Raw genomic sequence first — 9991 nt, 5'->3', positions numbered from 1 at the left:
TGGTAATTTGCTACGTAAAAGCTACCTCAAATTGGACCGTTGAATTTGAAAAAAGAACCCGTTCGTGCCGGTTATTGGTCCGAATTAAAGCGGACGTTACAAAGGCGAGTACAATCGTAAAAAGTTATTGTTAGGAAGTTTCGAATTGCTATAGATTCTGCTTAGCGCTATAGTTTAGGAATATTCCATTTTTGTTACGATGCCGTTAAAATTGTACGTGGGAACTTGGGTATTATCAAGATGAAAATTGATAATGTTTGACCCGCCAACTTTTCATTCAAAAAAGAGCTTCCCAATGAAGTAATAAGTAAGTGAATGGATGTATACCAGTAGTTCCCAAACTTATTTTTCTCGTGGACCACTTTCAAAATTTTACTGGTTTCGGTGGACCCCCTGCTGCTACATTTCTACCACATTCTTAAAATCGCCAAAAAATAAAAATTGTGTTGCTTCTGAGTTCTGTCCAGTCGCTTGCCCTATTAAAATATTATCTGGTTCGTTAGGTACTTAAAACAATGTAGGTAGGCCCTTATAAAAACTATGCTTACATTTTGGCTCTTTACTATCAAAAGCAGATAAATTTACGTAGACCCCCAGCAAGTCTCCCGTGAACCCCTGGAACCCCCGGAACCTGGACCACTTTGGGAATCACTGATGTATATCAAGTTTTTTGTTAAGGATCATCGAATATTGTTTTTCGACAGGAGCTTGTCTTTACACAACACTATTTAATTTTTCAGTTTAGCAGCCATATTCTTCTTTTTTTTTATTCGACTGGATGGCAAACGAGCAAGTGGGTCTCCTGATGGTAAGAGATCACCACCGCCCATAAACATCTGCAACACCAGGGGTATTGGGTAGATGCGTTGCCAACCTAGAAACCTAAGATGGGATACCTCAAGTGCCAGTAATTTCACCGGCTGTCTTACTCTCCACGCCGAAACACAACAGTGCAAGCACTGCTGCTTCACGGCAGGATTAGCGAGCAAGATGGTGGTAGCAATCCGGGCGGACCTGGCACAAGGTCCTACCACCTGTAAATCTTGATGAAAAAGTGGGTGAATTTCAATCATGATGTATAACCTCGCATCATCAGCCGGAAGACGTTCACTGCTGAACAAAGCCCTCCCCTTAGGACGCCACAATCACCAACAACTCGTCACTTGTATCCACCGGTTTTCCGCAACTCTCACGATTTCGTCTGTCTTCCGGTTCATAGACGCCACTCGAGCGATGTGGCCCGCCCATTGCCACTTCAACATGCATATTCCTCCAGCTATGTCAATTACTTTTTAGTTTTGTTTTTTTCCGCATTCCGGATTCTATCGCGCAAAAAAACTCCGAGCATAGCTTTTTTTTTTTTTTTTTATTCTACTGGATGGCAAGCGAGCAAGTGGGTCTCCTGATGGTAAGAGATCACCACCGCCCATAAACATCTGCAACACCAGGGGTATTGAAAATGCGTTGCCAACCTAGAGGCCTAAGATGGGATACCTCAAGTGCCAGTGATTTCACCGGCTGTCTTACTCTCCACGCCGAAACACAACAGCGCAAGCACTGCTGCTTCACGGCAGGATTGCGAGCAAGATGGTGGTAGCAATCCGGCCGGACCTTGCACGAGGTCCTACCACCTGCAAAGCTATCTCCATTGCTCGTTGCGGCCTCTCCAAAAGGCCATCAGTCAACCACGAACCACGTCCACGAGTCACGTCTCAGAGCCATATGTCATCACTGGCAACACATACTGGTTAAAGACTTTGGTCCTCAGGCACTGCAGAATTTTGGACGAGAAGACATCACGAAGTTTCCTGCTTCCCATCCGAGTTGGATTCTTCAGGCGACCTAGCAATCATAACTTTCAATTTTACTTTCGTATAATTATATTTCAAATATCAATCCCCTGGAATCAAATAGTTCAACCATACTTCTTCTACGATAGTTATTAATACACTGTTTTCAAAACAAAATCTTGAAAGAATATTTTCACAAGCCAACAAGGTTGTTTACTCTTCAATCCGATTCGAAACTTAATCTAGACTTCAAACGTACACAGAATAAACATTCCGTTATTGGAAACTGGGGTGTTACTATAAAAATACTGGCGGTTATAGTTTTTTTAAGGAAAATACAAAATAGGTCGCAGTTCTTCGGTTTCGGTCCCCTGCGGCGTGGCTGAGAGTTCGAACCTATTTAGGTGTTGGTGCTAAAAATGGAGAAGGCAGGGATATTTTTTTTTGTTTTAACAAGCTTTTATTTGACCAGACCCGTTGGTTGGTTGTTGTTGGGTCAAATCTCGCAAGTTCATTTTAACCCACTTTCAGTTTGTTATAGGTATATAATGTACATTGGATGACAATAAAAGTACAGTCATCGAAAAAAGCTTGTATTAACAATTACAATTTTTAACAGAGTTCGTCATTAGAGCAACAGAATCGTTGGCATTATTTGATAGTCCACTGATATGGACCTCTGCAAAGTAACGCCTGATTCAATAAATTATTATTAATTATTGTATTGTTGTTTTATTTTCTTTTGTACAATGAAGAGTTTACATTTACTTACATTACAAACAAAGTTGTTAAACGGAGCTCACTTAACTAGCGCCACAGAAAACCTCATTTATATATCATCCATCGTCAGCCGGAAGCCGTCCAATGCTAAACCCATCCCATAGAACGCCATAATGAATGATCGCCACTTGCATCCACAGCTTGCTCGCAACTGTCACGATGTCTTCAGTCCACATAGTGGTGGGCTGCCAAAGCTGCGTCTTCCGGTTCGTGGTCGCCACTCGAGGATTTCTATCCCAACTTTCTTCCGCATACCTCTAGCCACTTGCAAATAAATACCACCTCCGACCATCTCACCTCTGCGCCGTCTCACGTTTCCATTCCGCTTATCTCCCTCAGATCCCGCGCACATTTCGTTTCGTTTTATTTTCATTCTAGTTTGTCCCGTGACTTTTTTAACTCCCTTTTTGTGGATTTTAATGAAGTTTATCTAGCTTCCTGCGCAGTCGATTGTTTGAGAATGCAAAGTTTCCAGAAGATTCCTTTGAAAAGTACCCCCGGGAATCGAGGATAAAACCGTTTTTTGCCGAGAAAGTATTGATTCGTTGTAATTGGAGGAGTTTGTTATGATTATGGACTTAGGTTGAGATGAATTTGAAAGAAGTGAAAAATAAGTTTTAAACTGACTTAAAAAAAACCAAGACCCGAGAACAAACATTCGTATTATTCATACAAATATCTGCCCCGGCCGGGAATCGAACCCGGGACCTCAAGCTTCGTAGTCAGATTCTCTAACCACTGGGCCATCAGGTCTTCAAAATTTATAAAGAAAAAAAATAGAAAAAATATTTTATTTTTAAAATTTGTAGGAAAAATGTACACAGTTTGGGATTCATTTAGATTGTTTATTGACAATAGTTATGATATAGCGGCAGTACCCTTTTACAACGTAACGTTTGGCAACCTGTTTCATTCCACAACTTATCATTTCCCAACTGTGTAACACTGCCTTAAAGAAACTATAAATAAAGTCAAAGTCAAAGTCAAAGTCAAAATATCTTTATTCAATTTAGGCTATAACAAGCACTTATGAATGTCAAAAAAAATCTACCACCGGAAGAAAATCTACTACCATCTATCAAATAAAAAGTAAAAACAAGCCTAGTAGTCTAGAACCATGTTAAGTAACTTAAAGCACAACAGTCGTGCCCATTACTGAGCTGAATTCCGGTCAGTCCGGTTTTTTGATTTCGTCAGTATTTTTTTCCTTGACTGTACGGTACCATCAGGAGTCCATGCACTTGTCCGGTTTTTAGGGTTCCGGAGCCAAAATGGCAAAAACGGAACCCTTATAGTTTCGCCATGTCTGTCTGTCTGTCTGTCCGTCCGTCCGCGGCTTTGCTCAGGGACTATCAATGCTATAAAGCTGTAATTTTGCACTAGTATATATGTAAAGTATGCGGACAAAATGGTACAATAAAAAATTCAAAAACATTTTTTTTTTGTGTACCTCTCCTACGGAACCCTATTTCGGGCGTGTCCGACACGCTCTTGGCCGGTTTTTAATATTTTAAATTCTTTTACGAATTATAATTCTTGATTCCAAATTCAAACGAACCAATTCCCCAACTGTCAACCAACAACGGCTCAATAAGCAAATCCTTTTACATGAAATCCAAGCAAAAAAACGGTAGCCATCTTGATTTATCTGACGTTAATGCTGCTTAAGCCTGTAATCCACTTAGGACGGAGGAAGAGTGACGGGGTTTATTGTGAAAATATAGGGCAGAGTAATAAAGGTATACTGTTTTTTTTTCGAGAGCGAAGAGCGTGCGAAGCGTCTCCGTTACAGCTTCGGCAAATATGCTTTCGTATAGGTGAAATTTGTTATAAACAAAATGTCAATGGATGTGATTTTATTTTCAAACTATCCTTCATTTGCATTTGAATGGATAAATAAATTAGTAGGTATGAAATTCGAACCATCTAACTTACAATAAGATGAAAAACGCCACGAAACACGACGAATTTCATACAATGACCTATCGATAGCTTGTAACTATATTATAGAATATATACGAGTACGTACATACGAACATTTCAAGTTATTTGAAAGCTTGTTTAAATATTTAAGACGTCTCCAAATGGCAATATTTTGTATATTTATGGTTTTCATACATCGATACGATATGCTTTAATACGGTCTTCATATCAAAGTCATACAATGCATGTTACAAACTAATCACATTCAGTACCAACAACAGGTAAATAATATATGCCATGTCAATCGCAGTGATCGGAACACAACATGCGCTTTGGTACAGTCAGACACAATCCATACTAATATTATAAATGCGAATGTGTGTGTGTTTGTATGTTAGTCCGTATTTCACGTCGAAACGGAGCGACGGATCGACATGATTTTTGGTATAGAGATAGTTTATTGGCCAGAGAGTGACATAGGCTACTTTTTATCCCGAAAAAATGTACAGTTCCCGAGAGAACAGCGCACGATAACCGAATTTCACGCGGGCAAAGCCGCGGGCAAAAGCTAGTTGTACCTACATAATTATGTATGTAAACTCTTTATTGTACAAAACAAAATAAACAAAATAAAAATGACAAACTTTAAAATCTTTATAAAATTGACATGTTTATCTGGTTATATAATTTAATTTCACCCGAGTGGCCGAAGGAAGTTTATGTTTTTCTAGAGTATGTTTGTCTATTTCTTTGGTCCTCTTTGTAGCCTAAACAGCTGTACGGTTTTCAACATACCTAATTGTGGTTGTATTAGATTCTTTAAAACTGTCGGATTGACATATACCGGGTGGGCCCTGTAACAGGAGCAGAAAATTAAAACACAGCTTCTGCTAGGTACTCAAATGGAACTACTTTAGTTCTGCAACTTTCAAAAATTAAGTAATTTTATCATTAATGTTCATTCAAAACAATTAATTGGTATTTTTAATGTACGGTACAAAATGCAATTCGCAATACATTGCTTGTCCAATTAAAACTTTAAACTATAAATAACATAATATGGACATCATAGTATGTAAATTTTCAGGTGTGATAAAAATTAAATAATGACAATTATTATGTATCTATCCGAGGTATCTACGAGTACATTATTTATTTTTATATGTATATAAACTTACTTTAAAATTTTTGGTGTACGGGCCATGTGGCTCGAAATGAAGAGTTTTATTATTTTTACTGTACCTAATTTATCAGTCCAACTGTACATTCAGTTTTGATAATTAGCAAATGGATTTACACAACGCGGACTTTCCCTGGAGGTATTCGTTCTGGGAATAGTTTTCAATGGAGTAGGTATTTTTTTCCTTGATAAATAAGGACATAAATATCCAAATAAATATTATTGGAAATGGGTAATTTCAACCGAGTTAGACACTCTACTTTTCATTTCGACTGTAAGGAAAGTAAAATAGCACAAAAAAATTAATCATCTCTTTCTTAACCTAACTAAAGAAAGAGATGGAATTATGTTCGTGACGTAATAAAGATCAAATTTCTTGTTTCAAACGGATGTTCGGCGTCGGCATTCTACCTCCAGTGTTGTATATAAGCTCCTTGGTCACGACGTGCATCTGCCATGCCGAAACGTGAAAAAAAGTGTCATTGACGTAACTCAATTATCTACTTTCCGCCCTAGTCAACGACACTTTTTTTAAATTTGATCTTTATTACGTCACGAACATATTCCATCTCTTTCTTTAGTTAGGTTAAGAAAGAGATGGAATATATAAATAAGTAATAAAGGTCAAACTTCAACGCGTTCAACCTCCAGTTTTGTAGGTATATAAACTCCTTGGTCGTAACCAACTCGATTCTTTTTTATACTCGGCCGAGGCAAGTGGCCAGGTCGAAAAGGTACCGTTGGAGGTTGGATATAAGTAAATTCAATTTACTGAATACTGAAATTCAATTTACTTAATGTCTTATTTTTTTCTACTAACTATTTTACTTTCCTCACAGTCGAAATGAAAAGTAGAATGTCTAACTCGGGTGAAATTACTCATTTCCCCTCGAATTATTGGCGCTCTCACTTCGTTCGAGCGCCAGAAATAACTCAGGTGAAATGGGTCACTTTCCACCCTTGGTTATCAATCTACTATTCAATAGATTAGTTGCTTTGATTTTCGTACATCAACGGCAAGGACCCGTATGCTGTCACAGCTATTGTGGGCCCGCCAATAACACGTGGCATCCATTCATCTTTAATGAACCTGCACATGACAGGTTTGTGTGTAAATTGACTTACCTATAAATAGATATAACCTACCGCTAAAATTTCTAAATTTAAAAACCGGCCAAGAGCGTGTCCGCCACGCCCAAAATAGGGTTCCGTAGCCATTACGAAAAAATAAGTAATATTTTTCTGAGGATTTCGCATTTTATACGGAATTTTCCAAATTTAGGTATATTTTATACCTTAGGCTGCTATTTACTCATAAAATACTAATAATTCTCAAGCAAACTTAGCCGTTATAGTTTTTCTTGAAAGTTTGATATACTTACTACCATCCTGATTTTTTTTTAATTTTTCCACCCACCGGTTTAGATTTTAGAGGGGGGCTCGATTTTAAACTAATTTGCACTTTAAAGTTGAATATTTCGCAAACATATCGCTGAATCGAAAAATTGTCGTGGCAAACCCCTTATAATTTTTAAAGACCTATCCAACAATACCCCACACTATAGGGCAGGATGAGAAAAAAAAATCACCCCCACTTTACGTCTACGTATTTTTTTTTTTATTTTTTATTGTACCATTTTGTCGGCATAGTTTACATATATATCCGTGCAAAAATTACAGCTTTCTAGCATTGATAGTCCCTGAGCAAAGACGCGGACGGACAGACAGACAGACAGACATGGCGAAACTATAAGGGTTCCGTTTTTGCCATTTTGGCTCCGGAACCCCTAAAAAGTAGTAGCAAGTAGGCCTCAAAGGAATTCAGAACTTTACGTAGGTATATTCTCTTTGGCGCTTGTTTCAACTGAGGCTGTTTAAATGTGGTGGAATGTCTAGCGCTGACGTAGTAGCTGACGTTCGAAAGACGCCACTAGCGCCGCGGCGTCACAACGTGAACCAACGCGCGCGCTACGCGGACGTCTACTAGACGACGACACTCGAAAGACGCTATGTGTGCCCGGGCCTTAAGGGACCTATGTGGGAGTGCCGGACTCCAGCTCTACGGTGTGGAAGGTAGGGGAATACCAACATATTTTTCCCAAGAAAGTAGTCGGGAAGGTTCACTATTGATGCTTATCCGACGACCACAACCACTTTGTTAGGAGTGAAGCGACTTAGAAGACAGTTATAAATGTACTCGCATTGTTTCAATTGTACTCACATGTTTGTTACGTTTAAATAACTCAACTGATCCTGATGAAATTTGATACCGAGATAATTGGTGACCCTGGATAGAAAAAATGGTAGTTTTAGGTTTTATCCCGGAAATTGTGTCAGCCGCAATATTTATTCCCGCTTTACTTAATGTTGGTATATATTAGCTTTCATTTGATTCCCAAATTTATTGTTACAAATTACAAAAAAACCTCCTCGGTTTTTTTTAAATATTATATACCCAAAACACTCCGACAGTTTTGACGTATCTAATGATACCTTTTATGTTGAAAACCGTGCAGCGCCGCTTAGGCTACGCTGAGGACCAAAGAAATATACATACACTCGAAAAACATAACCCTCCTTGAGTAATTGGGGTAAAAATTGGTCACACAAAGCTGTCGAAACACTTTTACGGCAACCACAAAGACCCTCTATCATTTTAGCCGTCTTTAAAACGCATTATAAATTGCGGCGAAGAATTTATTTGTCGTTTAATACCAGACGCCATGTGGCATCAATAATTCATGCCTTATGAATTATGGCCGGCGACGATCTAGGATTTTAGCTCTCGATTTTCAGACGACCGCCATTTTGGATTTTTTTGTTTTGTGTTAGCTATTAGTGGTTTGAAGGCATGGTATCCCGCTAGATTGGTTTACAGAAGAAAGAAAGAAAGAAAATAATTTATTTATAACAGCAATGACACATAATAAGTAAAAATAACAATAGGAAATGTTGCCGCTATAAAAAGGTCCCGGCTCAGCATATCGCTGGTTGAAAACCACAGCGTGCGTTCATGCCAGAGCTCTTATGATGTTATTTTTATTTTTTTAATTTACCTCCCGAAAGCGGAACACGTGTTTAAACATCATTTATATTTATAAATAAATAAGAAATAAATAAATATCACGGGACAATTCACACCAATTGACCTAGTCCCAAAGTAAGCTTAGCAAAGCTTGTGTTATGGGTACTAAGCAACGGATAAATCTAATTATATAGATATATACATACTTAAATACATATTAAACACCCAAGACCTGAGAACAAACATACGTATTTTTCATACAAATATCTGCCCCGACGCGGGAATCAAACCCGGGACCTCAAGCGCTTCGTAGTCAGGTTCTCTAACCACTAGGCCATCTGGTCGTCTAAACACATCGTATATACATTTCATTTTCAACTCAAGGTCCAGATAGTCAAGGTCAAGGCGTTTTGGAGCAAATTAACTGCGACTAACAGACAGATAGACTTAGGTACAACTGAGTCAAATTTGTAACGCTCAAGCAAACTTTGACTAAAACAACACCGTCCCAAAGCTGTACCTACACGCTTGTATAAAAATATCTATAAAGCGGAAATGGTGTTAAAAATGTTTCTTTATAAAGAGTCCATTCACAATACTTGAAAAGCGTAGTGTCACTGTATGATTTTACCGCCAAAAAAAATAAAAATCATTAATTTTTTTATTGATATGCAAAACAACTTTTTCAATAAGGGGACGAAAGCCGTCCGTGGTTTACGTCAAAGTCATAAAATGCCCAGGTGCCCAGGTTGTAGAATGACCGCTAAGGTTAATACTTTAAAATCCGGCCAAGAGCGTGTCGGACACGCCCAAGCTAGGGTTCCGTAGCCATTACGAAAAAATCAAGTAATATTATGCGCGTTATAACACAATTAAAACACTTACTACAGTCTTAAAATCTATTACCAGAAAAAGAGCATATCTTCACGGCACTTACGTCCTTTTGTTGAGAAGCGCAGTTTTTCGGCAATAACTCAAAAGCGGTATATCCGATCATGTTGAAACAAAAGTCGTGACGTTTATGGCACGTCACTGCGATTCCGCAGCAGTTTGGAAAGCATGCAAAAAAACGGTGCGCATGCGATGCGTCACTGCGATTCAGTACCGTCGCCGTTTTTTAAGCAGTGGTGTGGCCGCACCTTAACACGTTATATAAATATTTTCGATAATCAAAATGAACTAAGGCCGAGCGTATCATTTGGCAGAGGCGTAGACTGTTTTCTGCTAATTTGTTGAATTATGCTACCTTAACCACCCTAAGACAATAGCACACTAAAGCATCAGCCACTCACG

The sequence above is a fragment of the Choristoneura fumiferana genome, chromosome 12 (genome assembly GCF_025370935.1).
Source record: "Choristoneura fumiferana chromosome 12, NRCan_CFum_1, whole genome shotgun sequence".
NCBI lineage: Eukaryota > Metazoa > Arthropoda > Insecta > Lepidoptera > Tortricidae > Choristoneura > Choristoneura fumiferana.
The sequence above is the reverse complement of the archived record's forward strand: the minus strand, read 5'-3'. Positions refer to the sequence as shown.